The following is a 25,695-nucleotide window of genomic DNA, read 5'->3' on the forward strand; positions in this document are numbered from 1 at the left end:
TAGTCAAGCAGTTACTTTCAGAGTAACAAAGAAATTACCAAAATTCAGAAATTCTTGAATGTGTAGATTAACACAAAAAATTCAAAACAAAAATTGTTGGATCGACAAGAGCACTAATTCAATTTAGTAAGCTCTAATACCATGAAGAATAATGCAGTAACTCACACTAAGAGTAAATTACTGTACCAGAGAAATAGAGGAAGATATTGGAGAAGATCAACCATCTTAGAATCAGATAAGAAAAGAAAAGAAAGAAGAGTAAATTATTGTGTTGTATTGATGTATTTAGAATATTGTTATTGTTAGTAGTACATAGTCGACTATATATAGAGATGTTAGAGTTGTGACTAGAATTTTTTTGATCTGACCTTGAAAGTTTCGCGGTGCGACTCATGTTTGTGATTTTCAAAATACCAAGCCTGTAAGTACTCCATTAGAAGCTCATGACTTCAAACTCTCGGCCACGTTATCTCGAAAGACGGATGATGAGACTATATGTCTCGAGTTCCAAACTCTAGTGCTATCGGGTCTCTTATGTATACGATGGTGTATTTTCGACCAGATTTATCTTATGTCGTTAGTGCATCTAGCAGATTCATGGCAAATCTTGGCAAAGAACATTGGAAAGCAATTCAGTGGATTTTTAGATACTTGCATGGATCTGCTGATATTTGTTTGCAGTTTGGGCAAAGTAGAGATGGAGTAATCGAGTATGTTGATACTAATTTTTTAGGAGACCATGATAAAAGGAGATCCTGCTTTGTCAACTATTGAGGCAGATTACATAGCTATTACAGAGGCTTTCACGGAAGCTATTTGGTTGAAGGGTCTATTTGGTGAACTTAGAAAAGACTTACAGATTACTACGGTCTTTTGTGACAGTCAAAGTGCTATCTTCCTTACAAAAGATCAGATGTTTCATGAGAACGTGAAATTATTGGTAATGGTGTTATTGTGGTGAGCAATATTAGTACCCATGATAAACCTACTGATATGATGACCAAGATACTACCAAGTGCCAAGTTTGAGCATTGCTTGGACTTGGTTGGGGTTAGCTATTAAGATGTTACCTTAGGGGCTTTTGTGGATGAGGTAGAGAGTTTGTCTTGAAATGGATTTGAGTTGTGAATTAGAATTCATGTCAAGGTGGATATTATTAGAGCTGTGACAAAAATTTTATTGATTCGGCCCTGAAAGTTTCGCGGTGTGACTCATGTTTGTGATTTTTAATGGGGTCTGTGGTGGTAGCATAGGATAGGCCTGATCCCAGAGCCAATATGCACCTTTATCTTTTTGGGCCTAGGACTTATTTGTATGTACGTATTATATAAATGCATTTAGTGGGTTATTTTGAGTATTAAGAAAACTCACATTATCCACATTGTACTCCTCTCCTTTTATAGTAAAATTTCTCTGCCTCTGCCCGTGGTTTCTCCCGCAAGGGTTTCCACATAAATATGTTGTGTGGTTCTTGTTTTTCTTTTACTTGTCGTTTGCTTTAGTCTGTCCGAATCTAACAAGAGTAGAAGATAGCTTAACAATGTGGTGTCAACTAACTATGGTTAGGAGCCCAGGCTAAGTGAATTGAGATCATAGAGGTCCCCAAGCTCAAGGACAAGTTGAAAGTTTTCCTATCGTTCGAATTTTAGTGAGCGTTGAAACTTAGGTCAACTTCAATCGACCATTACTCTTTTTATATATTGAATTAAAATGACTACTATATATCAAATGAAAGGTATTCAAATTATCTTTCTAACGATACTAATTTCACAAAAATCCGACACCCGAGGAGGAAGTTATGGATTTGTAAAGCGGAGTGTGTCGTGCAGCATAAGGTGTACGACGCACACCATAACTTATGACATAAGGTGTGCGACGCACAACCTAATGTGTGTGATAAAGAGTGCGCCGTACAAACTATATTATGCGATAAGGTGTGCGCCGCATATATTATTACTCAAGTGACTTAAACACTCCATTTTTGGGGCAAAATGGTCCTTTTCCCACCCTTATTTAGCCATAAACATGAAATTCATTTCCCAAATACCCCAAAATACACCTTCATTCATCAAAATTGCCCAAACTCTCCTTAGGGTTTCAAAATAAAAGCCCAAGAAACTCAAGATTCAACCGTGGATTTTTGAAACTAATTGCATAGTTGGAATCCCTAGAACATAGGCTTCAAGAAGCACCTATCATCTTCACATATAGAGGTACGTGCGGTTATCTCAAAAATCTCATGGGCTTAAAAATTCATGTTTTAAAATTAGGGGTTTTGAAATTATGAATATAATCCCGTTTTAGATATTTTATGATATTTAATTGGTCTTTAGGCCTATTCCCGAAGTGATTTGATATAAGATATAGGTATATGCATGTATTCCGAAAAGATGTTAACTTGAGAGCATGAACTATATGAAATCTCTCTCTTTATATGATCTCGTTTTAAATTATCATATGATGTGGAATGTCTTAAATCATCTTGACAAGCGTGACATGAAATATTTTGAAAATGGTCATGGTTTTGACTTGCAATGAGAGGGTTGTTATGTTGAAATATGATGAATATAATGGTTACGTGAAAGAATGATGTGATATTGATGGCTTGCAAGTCGGGTATGACAATACCCTACAGAATATGATATGTGATGGAATTAAATGAAGTTGAATGCATTGATTTTTCATGAGATAGGTGGATGCCTGAAGAAGGCATTTGAGTGTAAGGACTCATCGCTGGAAACCATTTTTGCCGACATGGAAATTTGGTACCAGGCTAAGTGATTTTGTGTACTTGACTTTATGTCATTCCCAAATTGGGACTATGGTTAAGAGCCCAGGCTAAGTGATCTTGGGCACTACTATACTTTATTGGGTCTGGACACCCTGTTGTGTGATCTAGTGTATCTTCCCCTCACTTATACTCTAGTCTCGGTGGCAACCAAGGTTTAATAGTTGGTGTAAATGTCATATGTAGGGTATGCCACCTAGCTCAGTTGCATTACATTTTTGTTGAAAACCATTACATTTTGCCCAAGTTTTTTCAAGTGATTTGATATGAAACTTCTTTATAATGGCTCTCACCTATATTTTGTAAAAATATTATGTTTTTGTTTTGATTTCTCTGAGTACCAGTACTTTTGTATTGACCCCCTTCGCTCCTAGGTTCGGAGGCACAGTCTAAGGGTCCAAAAAATCAGTAGATTCCTCACACAGATTTGCAGAGTCCCTTGGTGACCCTTCTATATTTCGGAAGGCCTAATATCTAGCAGTTTCATTGATCATTTATTAGTTTTGGGTCTACTGGGGGCCTTGTTCTAGTTTTTCGATAGTTACTTTTTCAGTCATGTAGTAGAGATTTTGTAGACGGTTTTCGAGATGTTGATTGAGATTGTGGGACATTATTCCCCATTATTGTTTTCACATGATTCTTGACCATGTTTCCGTTATATTGTGTATCTTCCACATTTCTTTTATCATATGAATTATGTGCATGATTACCAGTCAGATAGGGGTGTTTCGGCCTTTATTGTTCGGAATACTAGTCACGACTAGGGCCCCGGTTCAGGTCCTAACAAACTTGGTATCAAAGCACGGTTCATGATCCTAGGGTGTCTACGAAATCGCATCGGGTAGAGTCTTGTTTATGGGTGTGTAGCGTGCCACACTTATAAGTAGGAGGCTACTAGGCGTTTAGGAATGTCTCTCTTTCTTCATGTCTAGTTCGTGCAATAGAGTTAAAGTGTTCCTCTTTCATACTCTCATTCGTACTATGGTGTCGTCCATATAAAAGTAAAGTCATCCCAAAATTCTTTCCTTACTCTGATGTTCTCGTACATGTCCCATTATTGGGGTGATTCAAGTGCAAAAAGTTTAGAATCTACATGATATAGTCCTTTCCGATTGAGTCATATGAGATTTTAAAAATTTTGCAAGGACTCGAGGGGAGTCTTTTAGTGCTTCAATATGTGTTGATTCTGATGTAAACATTGATCTTGATGGAATCATGCTTTCCAGCTTAAGGTATTAAGTGCATCTAGTCCCTCTCAAAATCTTTTTACAGATGTGGACAATGTATAGCAGAATGATGGAACAATATTTCCACCCGAATAGTAGCATAAGTTAAAGTGTTGTTGCCATGACCTATTGGTAGTAAAATTAGACCAAGAAGTTGGTGATATTAAGTCACAAGGTTAGGGGTCAGAGTGAGGATGACCTTTGTGTAAATAAATATTTATAGCCGAATAACCATTGATTGAGAATGATTTACCATTTTTTTGTGGTAGGCTAATGTGGTATTACTAATTGCGGATTGTATGGTAGCCCGTGGAGGAAGTGTTTGACTCAAATTTTTATTTATACAGAGTAAGATGTGTATCCTTAGATCATTGAATATTGTGTATCAACTTTCTATCTCTTATAATATGTAATCTTGTTATCATGGTGTTTTAGAAAAATAAAATCAAAGTCTAGTGAAGCCGTGTGGGGCTTTTTCGATTCACTAACATAGTTAACTTGTCATTCATCTCATTTTCTTGTTCAAAATACAAAATCAAAGTCTAGTGAAGCCGTGTGAGGCCTATTTTGATTCACTAGCAACTTGTTGTCCAACTTGTTGTTCTTGTGTTAGTTTAATATATATATAGCTGAATCTGTCTGCATGAGATTGAGTTGGTAAAGAGGTGATTTGTCCTTGTGTGTTAGTTTAGTAGAAGGTAGAGAAGGAGTTGTTAGTTAGGATGATTTGTCGGTTGCTTGAAGTGTGAAAATGGTTATATTAGCCAGTAAGTTGTAAGTATGGACTCATGGTTGTTTGTGCAATTTGAAGGTAGTCTAAATGTATGTTTGGGTAAGTAAGTATGAGGTGAGAAATTCGTATAAGTAGAAAAGATTGTATGGGGTTATAATATAAGATTAAGGTAGATCATGTCTATTATGTAACTTTACCCATTGACCTTCTTTTCATTGGTAATTGTAAACTAGTACTACTTGTGAGAAGGTATGTAGTGATTTTTGAGGCGTTTGTGTAGTATGTCCCAAATTTTATAGACTAGCATATTATGTTGCATTTTTCAGTAGTGATAAATGATTGGTATAGGACTATATGCTTGAATTTAATGTAGAATGTGGTGGTAAAAATAGTGGCATGAGATTAATGATGTATGTTTTGTGGAAAAAAAAATTAGATGGCTTGATGTGTTAAAATAGTCCGTGCTAATGAGTTATGATAAGGAAAACCGTAAGGTCAAGATCAATTATTTGTTGTTTGGAAGTTCTAGTGTACAAGTGTTTCTTGATGTCTATTTCATGGTATCCAAGTGAGAATCATGCGTAAGGTTGGGTTGTAAAATCATGTTTAGCACTAGACATTAAGTTTTGAACAATTGATGTCCGTGAAGGTGGATGTGATGATTTCTTTGTTAATGATACTAGTTTTATGGAAGTAATCTAATAGGATTGAACGGTATATGCAAGAGCTTAAGTTTATTTGTTTCGTAGTGAAGTATGATGCATATATATTGTAAAAGTATGGCCAAGGTGAACTGAGGTTGTGGTATTTTCTAAGACTATTACACATTTTGTGTGACGAGTGGTACCGTTGAGTTGCTATGTGGAGAAAGATTGGTTAGATGGTATATGGTCTTCTAAATATCAAAGTTAAGGAGTTTTGATTGATAGTGTTGAGCCTTTTTATATGATCTTGATTCTCATAGTAGAGAGATGGAAGTTTGGTGTCGCGATATTGGTAGGCTATGTCGAAAGTAGTATGATTCATTGAAGGCTTGGTGATATCCATGTTGAGTGCTAGATTCTAAGTTTGAGTTTTTGAACTTTGAACTAATAGAAATAAGAGTTAAAGCACTAGAGGGTGTGTACTCCGACTATGGGGATACCCATGAAGACCCGAAGTTAGTAAGTGTGCAAGTATTATATGATGACTACAGGGTCCATAGAATGATAAAGTGTATCTCAGAAGGTAGTATTAACAGTGGGTTTTCCACTTTCAGGTGTAGTTTTTCGAGTTAAGTGCCATGATATGCGTGTATAATAGTTTTCCAGACCCAGAGTGCAGTGAGTGTACTTCAGTTTAGAGTCTAGTAAGGGATCTCCCTAACTTAATATGATGGCTTGAAGCTAAGGGGGAGATGATAGAGCGAATAACCAAGTCAGGTTTTCAGATTCTAGTAGTGATGTCAGTATGACATAGAACATCAGAAGGGAAGAGTGAGGCTCAACCCATTCCTATCTCTGTATTTTTCAGTGATCCCAATACATGCTCATGCCTTACATGTTAGTTCGATAATCATAGTTCATGTTCAAGTATATGATAGAGAATCACGTGCTCCTCCAGATTCCTAAATGAGGAACTTCTGTTCATTCAGCAGTCGGGATCACATTCTATATTTTATGAACTCTAAATTGAGGTCATGCAGCTCATGACTCATGTATTCACGCTTTATAGTGTGCTCATTTCCCATAAATCCAAGCTATATTTTGTATGATGGGCAAAATATAGTTCATAGCCATATATGTCCCAATTCAGATCTTTCTTTGATAAATCCCGGATATTGTATTGCCATTCCTCAGGCCTCAGTTATGTGTCAAGTTTCATATAATATCCTTCCATGCTTCAAGATCTTATGTTCTAATCTTTAGTGACTCCTCTTTATGTGATAATAGTGGTGATGAGTAAGTCTTTCTTGCTGAAGGAAGATCCTAGTATGTTTGTTTTTAGATAAGGCCTTAAGTGTGAAGTAAGGTTGGGGGTAAGTCTTTGATACAAGTGATGGTTAGTGGAAAAGTTTGTGTGTGTATGTTTTTAGGGTAGCGCGTGGGAGTTATATTGACAATAGTTTAGAAACTATGTGAAGTATGTACTTATGGGTGGTTGCCTTGAAGTTAACATGCGATTATAAAATACGCTTGAATAACGTTTTGGGATTGCAGTGGAAGATCGCAATATGCATTATCGACTTCATATTAAGAGTTCAGAGTAGTCATTGAAGTGGTAAGGCATGTTATGCTTAGGATGTGATCTTTAAAAGAGGTATAGAAGGTGGCATCATATGGTTTAGAATAATAGCGTGGTGTAGCATGTTGTATTTTTGTGACTTAGAGTTAGGCTTGATCGCGGTGTAAGGATTAAGCTATTTTAGACATTAGTAGAAAAATTTGTCAATGCGCATATGAGAATTTTAAGCCGAATTGAATGAATATGATATTTATAGGGAATAGTATAGTTAAGGGATATTCGAGAAGTGTGCTAAGCTTGAAAGTAAGAAGTTGTATTGCCAAAGGTCTGGTAATTCTATCCCAATTTATGAGTTATATGTCTATATTCTAGACTGTAGAGTAGTGTAAATTTTGTGATTTCCCTCAGTTGGATGTCTTATGTAATCCATACCTAAGATTCGTGGCTTCCTATTACTGCTAGAACTTCTTTAGAGAGAGTGTTGAAGAGATACTCCAGTTGAGTATACGTGTTTGGTATAATTCAGTCTATAATTCAGTTTAATAGTTGGGCAGACAAGTTACTATGATTTTTCCACCTTTTCACCCGGTCCTACTATCCGAAGTCTCATGCGTATGGCCATTCCCAAGAGATAATCCATTCCATCCATATAATTGTAAGTTTAGTTTATTCCAAGCATCATGTTTCAGATTCAGCTATCTATTCATGACTCGATGCATGAGAGTTCAATGTATAATCTCAAAATTTTTCAAGTATTTCAGTTCAGATAGTGTAATACCCTTGTACGATCTAAGTCTTGATGTCTTATGATTCGTACTTGCATAAGTTATCACTTCCTAATATCGATTTGTATGATTGGATCATGAATATTTCAAGGGAATCCTAAATTTTCAGCACGAACCAGCTTCTTGAAGCAAGAAAAGTCAAGTCAGCTCAGAATTTAATTTCATCATAGAAGTTTAAATATTTCAGATCAGCTATGTCCTTTCTTAGAAGGAACATCATGTACGCGTTATTCCATACCTTTAAGCTTCAACAAGTTCCTACCCATCATTCGGGGATGAATGATCCCAAGGGGGAGATAATGTAACACACCGCATTTCGGACGAGAACGAAAATCATCATTTCCTTCACGTAAAGGTTCCAAAAGCCATAAATCCAAGGCAATTTTAGCATGTTAATAAATTATATAGTGTGGAAACCTATTTGAGCATGAATTGAGATCATAGAGGTCCCCAAGCTCAAGGACAAGTTGAAAGTTTTCCTATCGTTCGAATTTTAGTGAGCATTGAAACTTAGGTCAACTTCAATCTATCATTACTCTTTGTATATATTTAATTAGAGTGCCTACTGTATATCAAATGAAAGGTATTCAAATTATCTTTCCAACGATACTAATTTTTGAAAAATCCGACACCCGAGGAAGAAGTTATGGATTTGTAAAGAGGAGTGTGTCGTGCAGCATAAGGTGTACGACGGACACCCTAACTTATGCCATAAGGTGTGCGATTCAAAACCTAATGTGTGTGATAAAGAGTGCGCCGCACAACCTATATTATGCGATAAGGTGTGCGCCGCATATATTATTACTCAAGTGACTTAAACACTCCGTTTTTAGGGCAAAATTGTGCTTTTCCCACCCTTATTTAGCCAGAAACACAAATTTCATTTCCCAAATACACCAAAATACACCTTCATTCATCAAAATTGCTCAAGAACTCTCCTTAGGGTTTCAAAATAAAAATCCAATCAACTCAAGATTCAACCGTGGATTTTTTAAACGAATTGCAATTTGGAATCCCCAGAACGTATGCTTCAAGAAGAACCTATCATCTTCGCATATAGATGTACGTGCGGTTATCTCAAAAATCTCATGGGCTTAAAAATTCATGTTTTAAAATTAGGGGTTTTGAAATTATGAATATAATCCTGTTTTAAATGTTTTATGATATTAATTTGGTTTTTAGGCCTATTCCTGAAGTGATTTGATATAAGATATAGGTATATGCATGTATTCCGAAAAGATGTTAACTTGAGAGCATGAATTATATGAAATCTCTCTCTTTATATGATCTCGTTTTAAATTCTCATATGATGTGGAATGTCTTAAATCATCTTGACAAGCGTGACATGAAATATTTTGAAAATGGTCATGGTTTTGACTTGCAATGAGAGGGTTGTTATGTTGAAATATGATGAATATAATGGTTGCGTGAAAGAATGATGTGATATTGATGGCTTGCAAGTCGGGTATGACGATACCCTACAGAATATGATATATGATGGAATTAAATGAAGTTGAATGCATTGATTTTTCATGAGATAGGTGGATGCCTGAAGAAGGCATTTGAGTGTAAGGACTCATCGCTGGAAACCATTTTTGCCGACATGGAAATTTGGTACCAGGCTAAGTGATTTTGTGTACTTGACTTTATGTCATTCCCAAATTGGGACTATGGTTAGGAGCCCAGGCTAAGTGATCTTGGGGACTACTATACTTTATTGGGTCTGGACACCCTGTTGTGTGATCTAGTGTATCTTCTCCTCACTTATACTCTAGTCTCAGTGGCAACCAAGGTTTGAAAGTTGGTGTAAATGTCATATGTTGGGTATTCCACCTAGCGCAGCTGCATTACATTGTCGTTGAAAACCATTACATTTTGCCCAAGTTTTTTCAAGTGATTTGATATGAAACTTCTTTATAATGGCTCTCACCTATATTTTGTAAAAATATTATGTTTTTGTTTTGATTTCTCTGAGTACCAGTACTTTTGTATTGACCCCCTTCGCTCCTAGGTTCGGAGGCACAGTCTAGGGGTCCAAAAAATCAGTAGATTCCTTACACAGATTTGCAGAGTCCCTTGATGAGCCTTTTATATTCCGGAAGGCCTAATATCTGGCAGTTTCATTGATCATTTGTTAGTTTTGGGTCTACTGGGGGCCTTGTCCTAGTTTTAAGATAGTTACTTGTTTCAGTCATGTAGTAGAGATTTCGCGGACGGTTTTCGAGATGTTGATTGAGATTGTGGGACATTACTCCTCATTATTGTTTACATATGATTATTGACCATGTTTCCATTATATTGTGTATATTCCGCATTTCTTTTATCATATGAATTATGTGCATGATTACCAAACAAATAGGGGTGTTTTGGGCCTTTATGGTTCGGAATACTAGTCACGGCCAGGGCCCCGGTTCGGGTCGTGACAAGTATATTAAATTAACATTATTAAAATATTAGTATTAAATTAACGTTATCAAAATATTATTAAATTAACGCAGGGGCGGACCTACGTGGTTGTCATGGGGTTCACCCGAACCCTCTCGGTAAAAAAATTACATTGTATATGTAAGATAGAAAATCTATATTTATGTATGTACATTAATGTTGAACCACATGAAACAAGACACTTAGATAGCCCAGTGGTGTTATTTCCTCTTCTTGGGCGCTTCCTTAAGCTTAGTGCGCAGATTCGATCCCCGCTAGTGGTTTTTTTTTAATTAAAAAAAAAGCTAGGTGCTGCTATAGAAATAAATAAATAAGTAATAATAATAATAATAATAATAATAATAATAATAATAATAATAATAATAATAATAATAATAATAATAAATACCCACCCTTTTGTAAGTAATTACACTCTCTCCCATTTTTTTAATTACTTTACTCTCTCTCCCTATTAATATACATAACATAGCCCACATATACATAACATTCTGTGTTTATGTTGGGATTTTTGTAATATGTTTAGGGAGTTGAGATTTTTTGTAATATTGAAAACATAAGTTGTGTATTTGTGTAATTTTTAGTAATAATAATAATAATAATAATAATAATAATAATAATAATAAAAACGACGTCGTTTTAACATAAAAAGCAAAACTTTGACTGTGCACAAATATGATCTTTAACTATTCAAAACTGCACAAATATGAACTTCCTCCAAGTCAGCCCTTTTAACGATGTGGCACCGTGTGATTGGATGAGCTTTCCACGTAGGCGCGAGTGAAACACACGCATGGGGGTTGAAAAATCGGAGGTCATATTTGTTCAGGTTTTTTAATAGTTAAAGGTCTTATTTGTGCACTATCTATCAAAGTTTAAGATCAAAGTTAAAATTTGGTATCAAGTTTAGGGTCATATTTATGTATTACTGGGCCAGACAAACACCTTCACATAAATTGGGACAGGAGTATTTGTTACTTCCTATTTTGTTTGTTTAGTTTATAAAGTTAAGACATAATCTTTATTTTTCTGCATTTGTAGGCAGTGAATTGTACTTTATCTCCTGTACCACATCTTGTTCTGCAACCGCCCATTCATATGTTTTAGTACAATCCGAGTCTGTTATTTTTAACCTTCTCTATCTTGTTCCATTGTTCCAGGGGCCCAGCATTTGGAACTAGAGGGAAGATTGTATTGTCTTTCAAAGATAGTCCATCGGCAAAGGTTGGCGTCCAATTTGATAAACCCATCCCACGTGGCATTAACTTAGGTGGTCTTTGCGAAGATGCTCACGGATTCTTTTGCAAAGGTACTTTTGGAATGCCAGTTAACTATTTTCATTTAGTTTATATATTAAGTTAACATCATTCTTAAGTACGCAGTCATAGTTTTACTTCCAATGCATTTTACCATCACTTCCTCTCAGTCGATGAACTGCGCTTAGAAGGCACTGGACAAGATGATCTTGAAAATTTAATCGTTAACACATTGTTTGAGGTGTGATTTCTTTCAACAAACAAGAATAAGTTCGTTTGAAAACTAATATGTGGGATTTCTGTTCCTTTCTTTTTGTAATTTGTTGTAAACTTTAGTCTTTACCTTTCATTCTACTTTTTCAGGTTGTAATCAGAGAAAGCAGAAATTCCCCAGTCATATTGTTCATGAAAGATGCTGAGAAGATTACAGCAGGAAATTCAGTGTCATATTCAATGTACAAAAGTTGGCTTGAGAAGATTCCAGATAATATTGTGATCATTGGGTCTCACATTCATTCCGATGATCATAAGGAGGAGGTACTATTTTCAGATCATAATGCCCAAGAATAGATGCCTGTGATTATATCTTTTCCTGTTATAATGTGTATACAGTGTATTAAGTGGCCTGTAATGGAAATTTCTTATGGATTAAATTTCTTGGCTTTAGTAGTTATCGGTGCCAAAACTTTGTGAGACCAATGCTTGATCGAGAGGATGAGAGGAGACTCTTATTATAGCAAAAAGTTCAAAATATCAACTTCGCATCACAAAAGAGACATTAGTTTAGCTATATATATCAATGCATGCATGCACATGCAGCATGCACAGACACAGACAAACACACAGATCATTTTCACACACACACATATGAACACTACATAGTGTGGCATACACCCACACTCTCAATGAAAACAACAACAATGACATACCCAATGTAATCCCACAAGTAGAGTATGGGAGGGTAGTATGTGCGCAGACCTTACCCCTACAAGGTAGAGAGACTGGTTCTGATAGATCCTCGGCGCAAGTAAAAGCATTACAAAGCAAAACAATTTGAAAGAATGACCAACGTTCTTAAAAGCGAGAAGCACAAAAAAGCTCTAAGGTACGTAGGGGGTGATACAATCCCACATTAGTTGGGTATTGGAGTGGTGGTTTGTTTATATGGACTTGGGTAAATACTCCCCTAATGAGGTAGCTAGCCCTTGGGGTCAAGTTATGCCCAATGCCATATTTTTACACATATATCCTTTCAATTGCTTGACAAAATAAGGCCTAAACATGCTTTTTCTATTCTACTCTTTGCAGTCACAGCCTAAAGGATCTCTCTTCACCAAATTGGGCAGCATTTTATATGAGCTCGCCTTCCCGGTATAAGCTCTTCAGTTTTTTTAAAGAACTTTCAGTTAGTGCTGTAAATATCTTGTAAATGAGAATGTCGAATTATAAATAACGGGAAAAGAACCCAGCTTTACATGTAGGCTGCCTGTGTTCTTTTTCATCTTTTTTTTTTCGGGTTCTGTTGAGAATTTTGGGGGGATTAATTTTGGAAGAACGATATGTCTTTGATATTAAACTAAGGCATTTGGATACAAATTACTACTTGTTTGTTTGGAAACTAGGCTTATTTTGTAAAATAATCTAAAAGGATTTTCAGAAATTAAACCATCAAAGCGATCTTATTTTCTAAAAGCAGCTACTTCTTTGATAAATGTCTCAACCAATATTTTATAAAACCAAACCACAAAAATATTCTAATTCTAACTAGGTTCCTCTCGCTTATGGCCGTGAATTAGGCCTTTATTGTCCTCATTTTTTTTTAAAATAATTTTTCTAATTCTTCGTTGTCTTTCGGTTCCTTTCCTCTTCATTTTAGGTGCTTTTTCCGCTTCACCAACTTTAGTGTTGTTTACATTGTTTAAAAGAAATTTATCTTTTCCAAAAAAGTGTCATTTACATTCGAAAAACCTAGATATGAATTTGCCCTTGTGTTGTATTACCGTTGAATAAACACAGCCATATGACAACTTAATTGTCTTTTTAAAATAGTACTGAATTTTGACGTGTTCAGTATAGTTTTGGGAAGATGCAAGGCAAGGGGAAACAGGTTGCAAGCACAAATAAATTTCTGACGAAACTTTTCCCAAATAAAGCAGTTATCCACTGAGTAAATTTCTATAGAATTTTAAATTCTTTAGTAAATCACTGAGTATTGCAGGATGAAGCACTTCTGTCTAGTTGGAAAAAACAACTGGATCAAGATGCTGAAACCCTAACAGTGAAAGAAAATTTTAATAGCTTGAAAACAGTAAGGCTTTCTAACCTTTAAAGTTATGAATGACCAATTTTTCACCTCACATTTGTAAATCCCCTCAGAAAGTACGATATGTTTCCAACTTAAAATGGAGACTTGACTTCCCAAATATGTTACCAAGGCCATTTGGACCCCTGTGTAAAAATAATAAGTTGACCTTGCTGTAAAGATCATCTTACTGTAGCCTTTCCATGTTAAGTAATCTTCACTGTCTGTTGTCCCTCTGGAACACCTCCAGCTACTGCAGAAGTTGAGTAACTCCGTCAATTTCTTAGCTGCTTAGTATCCCTCTGAAACTGAAATTCCACCCTCGTTGACTCAATATATTTCTGATTTCCCCAAGAATTCTGTCCATGTATTTCCAGCATTCTAAGACTAGGTTACTGCTCTCTGATATTCTTTTTTAAAAAAAAATTGTGTGAACAAGTTGAATGATTGATTTATGAATTCAATAGATTAATGACATGAATTCTGTCTTTAACTACTTATTTCTATATGATTGTCGTTCTTATATAGGTTCTGAGCCGGATTGGGTTAGAATGCAACGGACTCGAGACATTGTGCATCAAAGACCATAATTTTTCTATTAAAAGTAAGCTGCTGCTTTCACTGTTCTTGCTTTCTCTTCACATAGTTGTGGGAAGGGGGTTGAGGTATGTGTGGGATACTTTAGATTCTCACTATTATATACATCACTATGTCTTTTAGATCATTCAAAATCTCTATCACATCCATGTCAATCCGACACGATTTGGGTGTGGGTGTAGGATCTATACAGTATTTGATCAAGCTAACTTATGTGGTTTGACTATACTATAGGCTAAGATCATAGGTTGATTGGATATTATGTGTTATCATCATTGGTAGATCCAGGAAATTTTCTTCAGGAGATTCGAAAAATAAAAATATAAATGTGTGAAAAAGCCAATAAAATTTACAATTTCAAGGGATGTAAAATATTTTATTTATTTATTCATATAGCAGTAGCACCTAGCATTTTTTATTTTTTTTTATAATAAGAGTTGTACAGTACATTTAATTTTTATAATAGGAGATGGCAGTGAAAATAACACCACTGAGCTATCTAAGTGTCTTGTTTCATGTGGTTCAACATTAATATATGTACATAAATATAGATTTTCTACTTTCTATATACAACGTAATTTTTTACCAAGGGGGTTCAACCCCCGGTGAACCACCTAGGTCTGCCCCTGGTTATCATAAGTTGTTGTTCTTGTCTTTATTTTACTTGTAGCTTGCTTATTCTATCCGAATCATAACATCCTTCATTACCAAAAAACAAGGAAGAAAAGACAATGATGTCAACCAGGTGGCTTTTTTTTTTTTTTTTGCAAAAAGAGCTGAATTATTGGGTGCTTGAAGGTGCAGAGAAGGCTGTTAGATGGGCGTTGAGCCATCATTTGATGTGGAACACTCAAGCAGATGTTGACATGAGGCTTGCCTTATCTCACGTTAGGTAATAGAACTAGCAGCATTTGATATTCTCCAATCCATGATTTTCTTTGACTGTAATGATTGTTGAATTGAACAATTGCGGGAATCTTTTGCGATTTAACATCATTCAGTATGGGTTGGAACTCTTACAAGCAAAGCAAAATGATACCAAGAGCTTGAAGAAGTCACTCAAGGTGATTATAATATTCCTTATCTGATGTTGTTGTAATCTGTGTAATCTGCAGATTATGTACTCCCTATAGGGATAACTGATGAAGAAAGTATAGTAGGAAATAGTGAAGAAGAAGAGAATTAAGAGAAAGCATGTAGAATGTATTGATTATCTTTATTGAACTGTACACTTGGCAGGTATTTATACACTAGTTCAATGAGTAACTACTTCTAAATGCCTTAACTAATCTTGATCAACCCCTTAACTATCTGCTAATACAGTGACTGTATAATTGAGACAATTACTAAACTACCCTTGCTTGTTGCTTACTCTCAACAATCCCCCTCAAGCTAAGAGTAGTGAAGATGTCCTGCAGTCCAAGCTTAGAGCTGAGATAGTGGTGTTGAACTTTTGTAAGTCCTTTGGTTAGTAAGTCAGCTGGTTGATCCCTTATTGAAAAATATCTGGTTGTCACCATTCCTTGATTGATCTTCTCCTGAACGTAATGGCAATCTATTTCAATGTGTTTGGTTCTTTCATGGTAAATTGGATTGGCTGCTATTTGCATTGCTGCTTTACTGTCTGCGAATATTTGAACAGGTTGCTTTACCTCAATGCCAAGCTCTTTCTTTAATCCCAAGATCCAAACTAATTCAGTTAATGTTGTAGCCATGCTCCTATATTCAAATTCTGCAGAGCTTCTAGATACGTTGTTTTGTTTCTTTGATTTCCATTACACCAGTGAGTCACCTAGTTTCACAAAGTAGCTGAAACTGACTTTCTAGTGTGAGGACATGCTGCCCAGTCAGCATCACAGTATGCTGTGATATCAGTGTTGCTCTTACTAGATAAAAGTATACCTTGACCTGGATGATTCTTGATGTACCTCACAACTCTCATAGAAGTTTCCATGTGAGACTGTTTTGGCTATTGTAAGTATTGACTTAGAGTTTGTACTGCAAAAGATTTATCAGGTCTTGTCGTGGTAAGATATTGAAGTTTACCTATTAACCTTTGATACTTTCCTTGGTCAGCTAAAGAATCATTTACTACAGAAGATTCAGTGCTTTTGATATAGTCATGAAACTCTTTGGTTGTCAGCTTTGTGTTTGTATCTACAGGTGTTGCTGTAGGTTTTGCACCACTTAGTCCCATTTTTGCAATGAGTTCCAAGAAATATTTCCTTTGGTGCATTAAGATTCCATGCTTAGATCTAGCTAATTTAATTCCTAGAAAGTATTTTAACTCTCTTAAATCCTTTATCTTGAACACCTTCTTTAAATCTGCTTTAGTTTCTTCTATGACATTGATACTGTCTCTCGTTATGAGAATATCATCAACATATATGAGAAATATCACAACCCCAACTTTTGATTTCTTAATGAATAAAGTGTGATCCAACTCACTTTGTTTGAACTGAAGATTGATCAAAGCTTCCAACAGCTTAGCATTCCATTGTCTTGGAGCTTGTTTGAAACCATAGAGGGATTTTATAAGTTTGCACACTGTCTTCTCCCCTTGACTTTGAAATCCCTGAGGCATTTCCATATAAATCTCATCAAACAAATCACCCTGACGGAAGGCATTAAATACATCCAGCTGATGTATATGCCTCTAATTTTGAGCAACAATGGGTAAGATTTTCCTGACAGTTTTCATCTTAACTACGGGGGAAAAAGTCTCTTGATAGTCAATCCCTTCCTTTTGACTATACCCCTTAGCTACAAGTCTACCCTTTAGTCTTTCAATTTCACCCGTTGACTTGTATTTAATCTTATAAATCCACTTACATCCTATAGGATTTTTCCCTTCAGGTATTTTAACAATTTCCCAGGTCTGATTACCTTCAAGTGCAGAAATTTCTGATTGCATGGCTTCTATCTATCTTGGATTAGCAGCAGCCTCACTGAAGGTTTTTGGTTCAGTCATATTGGACATATTAGCTAAATATGTCTGATAGGAAGAAGATAACTGATCATATGCTATGTAGTTGGCCACAACATAGGGCCCATCTTGAACACTTAGTGACACAAAATCTTTCATCCATAGGGGTGGCCTCCTTTCCCTTTCTAATCTTTTGTGCTTCTGAATATTATCCATATGGTCAGTGTGAGGTATTGAATGACCATTTCTTTGGTGATCAACTTATGGGGGATGTGGTGGAGGAATTGTAGATGATAGAGGTGGATTTAATCCTTCACTGGATTCCAATTCCTCATAGCTCAATTTAACTTATTGAAATATGCTTGGATCAACATCTTGTTTCACTAGTGTGAATGGAAACACATCTTCCTTGAAAATAACATCTTTGTTGATAAGGAAAGAGTTAGTTTTAGTATCATAAAGAATGTAGCCCTTTTGTACTTCTGAGTATCTCATAAGTACAACTGGCCTTGCTCTAGACTTAAGCTTATCTAGTTCTTGAACTATTTTAGCATAGCAAAGACTTCCTATAACCCTGAGATGACTTATAGAAGGTTTTCTATCATATAATCTTTCAAAAGGAGTTTTATTGTTGATAACAAAACTAGGTAATCTGTTTATAATATAGGTTGCAGCTTGTACACAATAGCCCCAAAACTGTATAGGAATATATGCTTGAAACCTTATAGCTCTAGTTAGTTCAAAATTGTGTCTGTGTTTCCTCTCAGCAACACCATTTTGTTGAGGGGTGTAAACACATATTCTCTGGTGTATGATTCCCAAAGAAGAGAATAAGTTTGTGCAAACAGAATTTACAGTCCCATTATTAGTCCTGATTGCTTTCACCGTTTTGTTAAACTGAGTGTGAACATACACAAGAAATTTTTTGAGGACGTCACATACATTAGATTTGACTTTAAGCAGAAAAGTCCATGTCATTCTTGAAAAATCATCAACAATGGTTAAGAAAAATATATTTCCATCAAATTTAGGTTCTTTGTAAGGTCTCCACAAATCCATATGGTTGAGATCAAATACAGACATGCTTTTAATACTACTTGCAGGAAATGGGATTCTAATTTGTTTAGCACAGGGACAAATTTTGCATTTATTCAGTATGTTGGCAACATCATTAGTCTTTACAACTAGAATTTTCTTCAAAAGAGTAGATGAGACATGGCCAAGCCTTTTATGCCAAGTATCTATATCTAAATCAGTAGTAACATAACCAGAAAACTTAGCAGCTAAATCATTAGATGCAGTATGTAAGTCTTTGTCATCTATAGAGAGTTGTTTATTAGGATGTAAAGGTCATCTTCTTGTCTACCAATCATCTTCACCTTCCTACTGTAGAGCTCCTGAAATACAAAGAAGTTAGGGAAAAAGGAAGCAGAGCATTGGAGTTCATTGGTTAATTTTATAACAGATCTTAAGTTATAGTTAAACTGAGGTAAATGCAAAACATTAGTGATGGTGTGTCCTTTGGTTAAAGTGCTTGCTCCTGTATGTGTTACTAAGGATATATCTCCATTTGGAAGAAACACCTTTCTTGGATGATTATATTTTAAGATTGACTGAGCGTCAAGCATGCTCAACTCAAACACCATATGGTTAGTGGCTCCCGTGTCCACTATCCACTTCTTGGTGGTGTTACATGCCGTTTATGCAGTGCAAATACCTACAGTATTAGATGAACATGAGATGTCTTTTGATTTGTTTATGTGATTCAGGAACTGGAGGAATTGCTGATACTGATCTTTAGAAATAGTGCAGTTGTCCAGTTGGTGTTTCTGATTCTGACTCAGTTGAGAGCCTTGCGTGAGTGTACCATCTTGTTCTGTAGCCTGACTAACACTAGACCAATTTTGTCTCTTCAGAATTCAAGTTCAAGCTCCTCATTTTGCACACTATGGGCTGTATTAGATGACTTTTTCCTTTTATTTCTTGAATCTTGAAGATACCTAACCAGTTTGTAGCAAACATCCATGGTATGCCCTTTCATTTTAAAGAAATCACACATAAGATTATAATTTCTCTTGGTGTGGTATTAACACTAGTTCCTGTTCTTGAGTACATGACAGCATCATAAGACCCTTGAATTATAGCAGGATTAGAACCAGAACTAGCCCTTATGGTTATTTTACTCTCATCATTGATGATCATAGAGTAAGCCTGGTGAACTAATGGCATAGGGTTCACTAACAAGATTAGCCTGGTGAACTAATGGCATAGGGTTCACTAACAAGATTTGGCTTCTAGCCTGAATATAGGAATCGTTTAGCCCCATCAAAAACTTGAACAATTTAAACTTCTGCATGTGTTGCACATATTCTTTTGACTTTCCACAATTACAGGCAGGAGCAGGAACTAGAGACTCAAATTCTTCTCAAAGATCCTTTAGCCTTGAATAATACACAGTCACCGAAGTAGTTCCTTGACTCAAGGTAGCTATTTCTTTATGAATGTTAAAAGTTCTTACCCCATCAACCTTGTGAAACCTTTCATTCAATTCTTCCCATACGGATTGAGCATTTGAAGCATACACTATACCTCCTAACAGACCCTTTGACACAAAATTCATAAGCCAAGATAGAACTACGACATTTACCCTTTCCCAATGATTTCCCAATTCTAGAAATCTTTCTTTTAGGCATGAACCATCCACCAACCATAGGTTGTTTCTATCCAACAATGCAATTCTCGTAGATCTATACCATATTGCATAATCCTCAACCCCAGTTAATTGAAATGAAATTATCTGAGAGCCACTTACATCTGAGAGTTGAAGGGGGTGATTGTAATCCATGGTAGAGGCTTGATCACTACTGGAACATGAGGCATTTGTGACTCCAAGAGGTGCCATTGTTAGCAGCTAGAATTTTCAAGAAAGCTTCAGCGAAGAGAAGAGATAGAAAGAATCAGTAGCAGCGTCACAGAAATTAGTTGAGCAGAATCGACTAGCTTCGCCTAGTAGGCTCTGATACCATGTTGTAATCTGTGTAATCTGTAGATTATGTACTCCCTATAGGGATAACTGATGAAGAAAGTATAGTAGGAAATAGTGAAGAAGAAGAGAATTAAGAGAAAGCCTGTAAAATGTATTGATTATCTTGACTGAACAGTACACTTGGCAGGTATTTATACACTAGTTCAATGAGTAACTACTTCTAACTGCCTTAACTAATCTTGATCAACCCCTTAACTAACTGCTAATACAGTGACTGTATAATTGAGACAATTACTAAACTATCCTTGCTTGTTGCTTACTCTCAACAGATGCTTTGCGAAATTTGTATAAAAAGTTCCTTGATTTGATATGGCAGATACTGACTTAGGAACTGATGAACTAGTTTTTGTCCAACGCAGGATGTTGAGACAGCAAATGAGTTTGAGAAGGCACTTCTGGCCGATGTCATTCCCACCAGGGATATTGGGGTGACATTTGATGATATCGGTGCACTTGAAAGTGTCAAGGATACATTAAAAGAGCTGATCATGCTTCCATTACAAAGACCAGAACTGTTCTCCAAGAGTCAACTAACCAAGGTGTACATCTGCAATTTGTATAAAAGTTTGGAAATATTTGACCTTTTTGTTCAAGGATCAATTACTCTAGCTTTGTTTTTATCCATTTGTTTTTTCCCACTAAAATAAGAGTATTAGTATTACCTAATAATGTTGGTTTAAGTTTGACCATATTACTTCCACAATTAAACTTGAAGATAAAGATAAGTTACTTATATTTCTTACTCTTTGGTTTGTTTCATCTGAGCGGTTTGACAGGAAATTTGTGCTTGATGAAAAATGTTACTGCAACTGTTGTTTCTCCTTTTGGGACTTGAATTTGCAAGCATTATCTAGAGATTTGTGATTATTTAAGAAAATATTGCTCTTCAATTTCATTCGCAGCCCTGCAAAGGAATACTTTTGTTTGGTCCTCCTGGAACTGGGAAAACAATGCTGGCAAAAGCCGTTGCCACTGAAGCGGGAGCAAATTTTATTAATATTTCATTGTCAAGTATCAGTTCAAAGGTTCGTTTTCTTGGAGCTTATTTGTGGTCTATTGAGTATAGGTGATGTTGTTCATAGTAGTTTCTTAGCATTAGAATAACCTTAATCTTTTTCTTTTCCAATGCCGCAGTGGTCTGGCGAGGGTGAGAAATGCATAAAAGCTGTCTTCTCTCTGGCTAGTAAAATTGCTCCAAGCATTATTTATGTAGATGAAGTATGCTTCCTTAGACTTTAGCATGTTTCTTTGATCTTTCATGCTTTAAAATTCGATCCTTTTTCTGATCGCTTTAGTCTCCTGTTTGTTTATGCGGCGTTCTCAAGGTTGATAGTATGCTGGGAAGAAGGGAAAATCCAGAAGAACATCAGGCAATGTGTAGATTGAAAAATGAATTCATGATGAATTGGGATGGGTTACGCACAAAGGATACTGAACGAGTTCTGGTACTTGCAGCAACAAACAGGCCATTTGACCTTGATGAAGCTGTTATAAGGCGACTACCACGCAGGTAAAAGAGGAATGACTAATTTGCAGATATTATTGAAGAAATTCTTTTAATACTTGCTTAATGCCCTTTTCATGTCTTTTCTGTACAGGTTGATGGTCAATTAACCAGATGCTCCACACAGAGCAAAAATTCTAAAAGTGATACTCGAAAAAGAAGACTTGGTTCAGGATGTTGATCTGGAATCAGTTGCAAGTGTGACTGACAGATATTCCGGAAGTGACCTTAAGGTGTCTGCTATTCTTGTTTGCTTGGATAAATGACTAGTCCTTGTTTCATCTTTTTGATGTTTGAATTTGCTGTGTTTTTCTAATTTGACTCCTTTATCATGTAGAATCTCTGTGCAAGCGCTGCATATCGACCCATTAGAGATATCCTAGAAAAGGAAAAAAAGGTACTACATTTCTTTTGTTGATGTGTGTTCCTTGACTGCTTAACTGAGGTAGAAAATAACTTGTTGGCTGTTCCAATTGATTTTCTTGGTAGTTCATTGACTGTTATGGATGCCTATTTCACTTTCTTTAGATAACTTTTCATGGGCTTTAGAGGATCCTTTTGAAGTATCTTAATGCAAATGTATGTTGTTTTTGGTACTGGATTTCGTGGAGAGGAACTTTCTTCTAAAAAATCGTGGAGTTAAACTTTGACAACTTGGGTGTGTGAAAAGAAAAGGCAGTCTGGTGCATGAAGCATCCACATTCTCACAAGGTCCGGAGAAGGTCGCACTCCAATGGGGCGTGATGTAGGAAGCCTATATCGGCGCAAGCATTAGTGAGATTTCACAACTCGGGAGAAACATAAGTTTGAGGGCCAGCTCACTTAATATAAACTAAAAATGTGTAAAACATATCAAACAATATAGATGTCATGACCCGAGCCTGGGCCCTAGCCGTAATGAGCATCCCAAACCACGAAGGCCCGGGCGCTCTTCTAAATTTGGTAATCATGCACAATATTCATATACTCTAAGAAAATTTGCGGGAAACAATACATGACGGAACCATGGTCAATCTCATAAACTTGAACAATTTTAAAAGGAAAATTCTGAATAATCTAAACATGTGACAACCGTCTGCGAAATCTCTAACATTACATTAGCCATCATACATCTGAGAAAAATTTGGGACAAGGCCCCCAATAGACCAAAAAAAAAAGGAAAAAGAAACAATGATATCTGAAAATTTGGCCTTCCGAAAGAGAGAAGGCTCACCAACTGCAACTTCTGACAAACACGGATCTACTGCTTAGGACCGCGGAACTGTACCTCGGATCCTGGAATACAAGGAGTCAATATAGATGTACTGGTACGCAGAGTAATCCAAAAACAAAATACAACTTATACAACATAGGTGAGAGCTATTATAAAACACGTTAACGCAAAGTCATTTGAAAACACATGGGCATAGTATAATGATTTTCAACAATAATGTAGCACTATGGACCTAGATGGTACACCCTACAATTTTACATTTTCACTGACTGCCAAATCTCGGTTGCCGCCAAGGTTGGAGTACTAGTGAGGAAAGGGCATACAAGATCACACAGTAGGGCGCCACAACACCAATCAAGTCAAATTTGTGCTCAAGATCACAAAGCAAGGCTCCTAACCATAGGTCCCGAGTTGGAATGACATAGTACTAGGTATGCAAGATCACATAGCAGGGTTCTAAGTTCCCGTGTCGGCAAATCACGGTTTCCAGCATAGAGTCATCTGACTCGTGCTTTCTTCGGGTAACCATCTAACTCACATCAATCAATCTTTAAGTTTGATATAAGGATAACATGCATCATGCTCACAACATTCTTTTCCTCTTTTCATTCGAGGCAATTCCTCCGCGGGGTATCGTCATACCCTGAATTGCAAGTCATCAGTACCACATCAATTCTCAAAACTTCTTATGCAAATCATAGTATGAGCACCAATAAGACTCCCATACACCAACACATGCATAATGATTCCCAACACGTAATAGTTAAGAAACATCATCATTTATAAAGTAGTACAATAGAGGATTTAAAACTCATGCTCTCAGTAGTTTAACAATAGTATCATGTGGAGTACATAAAACATCATCATGGGGATTAAAAGATTTACAACTCATGTTCATAACACCTTTCAAAATGCAAATCACATGTCCACCATTTCAACAATTTAGATATATAAGCAAACAACCCTATGATCTTTCAATATTCTTCTCAAAATCATATCACAATGCATACTTTTTGTGTTAAAAATAAAACCCCACTTATAATTGCATATTTACTTAAGTAATTATTAAAATCTTGTTTAAATTCGTATCAAAATCATGCCCATGAGATTAGGACAATCCCACGTACGTTAGATTACAAGGTTTGAAAGATAGAACCTAGAGTTTGATTCTTTTTTTGAAATTCTTGATCTTAGGGTTGAGTTCTTGATCTTTGGGGGAAGGAGTTAGGGTTTTGATTTGAGAGGAAAATTGAATTATAGAGTGTATTATGGTTTTTGGGGTGCATACTTCTGTTATGGACGGATTTTGGGTGAGGGGAAGTGACCAAAATGCCCCTAGACCCATTAGAAACTAATTTAACGAGTGAAACGATTCCGTAATGCGCTGGCCGACGCATCGCGTCGGCTTACTGCCTTCCCTTGGTGGATAAGTCCGACAAAAAATTTCATAACTTTTCCCTTGGTTATCGGATTTTGGCGAAATTGGTATAGTTGGAAAGCTAATTCAATTATCTACAATTTGGTGGATCTTGAGCTTACAAATTCTATGTGTATCGAATGTTATACATGTTCAAAATAGACTTTTGTAGAATCGAATATCAAACTTTGAATGAATGAATGATTCTTAGTTCAACTTTGCTCTAAGCCATTTCTATGAGCATTTTTCACCTCATAATCACTTCATATACTAGGCGAAAGATCATGAAACATGAATTTAAACATAAACCATGGAATTTGAGCTTACACACGTAGGAACGACGGTTTGATTTCTAGCTCGAAAATGCGGGGTGTTACAATAGAAGGAAGAGGCAATATAGATTTTGTGTTGATTAACTTGGCTATTCTGTTTATCTAATTTTGAGCTATACTTGCAAGAATGACGTACAAGGCAATTTAGGAGGCCCTTGTGTGTATATATATGTTTGTGTGCACGTGCCTCTTCAGAATACTTGCTAAAACAGGCATCTAACGCTTACATTTGATTATAGGAACAGGCTGCAGCTAGTGCTGATGGTAGACCACCTCCAGCACTAAGCAGCAGTGCAGACTTACGGCCACTGAATGTGGACGACTTCAGATATTCTTCTCATCAGCAGGTGAGTAGAAAAAAGCTGGCGGCATCTCTTAGAAAATGAGTTTTAACATGTTACAACAGTTGTTTTATGGATACAAAATAAAAGTAGTTACAAAAGATAAGGATCCAAGCAATATGTCAAACTTGTATTTTTGAATTGAACCGTCTACATTTTTTTTGACCCAATAAATCCACTTACAACTGACTAAATTCTCTTGAGAATCAGGAGGGACAAGAATCCAAGTACCATTTTTAACTAATGCATTGAATTCATCAGACATTGCAGAGCGCCACTCAGGATGGGCCAGAGCTTGTGCAACTGTTGTTGGTTCCAGTACTTTCGGTAAAGGATGTTTTGTCACATGATGAACAGATTTAGGTTTATAAATATTATTCTTATAATGAGTGACCATGGGATGAGTGTTTTCCCGTGAAGAAAAAGGAATGTTGTTTGGTGTAGGAAGAGAAGGATTCGTACTCACATTTGAATGAGAAGGATTAGTGTTTTCCATTGAAGGAGAAGAATCACAAGGCAATGAAGATTGTTCAACAGGAGGATTGGAAGACGAAGATGAAGTAG

General features: G+C 36.2%; 1 pseudogene; it reads left to right on the forward strand.

Moving 5' to 3' along the window:
* The first annotated feature begins 543 nt into the window (after positions 1–543).
* LOC107854646 lies at positions 544–25,695 on the forward strand (annotated as a pseudogene).

The sequence above is a fragment of the Capsicum annuum genome, unplaced genomic scaffold, assembly GCF_002878395.1.
Source record: "Capsicum annuum cultivar UCD-10X-F1 unplaced genomic scaffold, UCD10Xv1.1 ctg4557, whole genome shotgun sequence".
In the NCBI taxonomy this organism is placed as follows: domain Eukaryota; kingdom Viridiplantae; phylum Streptophyta; class Magnoliopsida; order Solanales; family Solanaceae; genus Capsicum; species Capsicum annuum.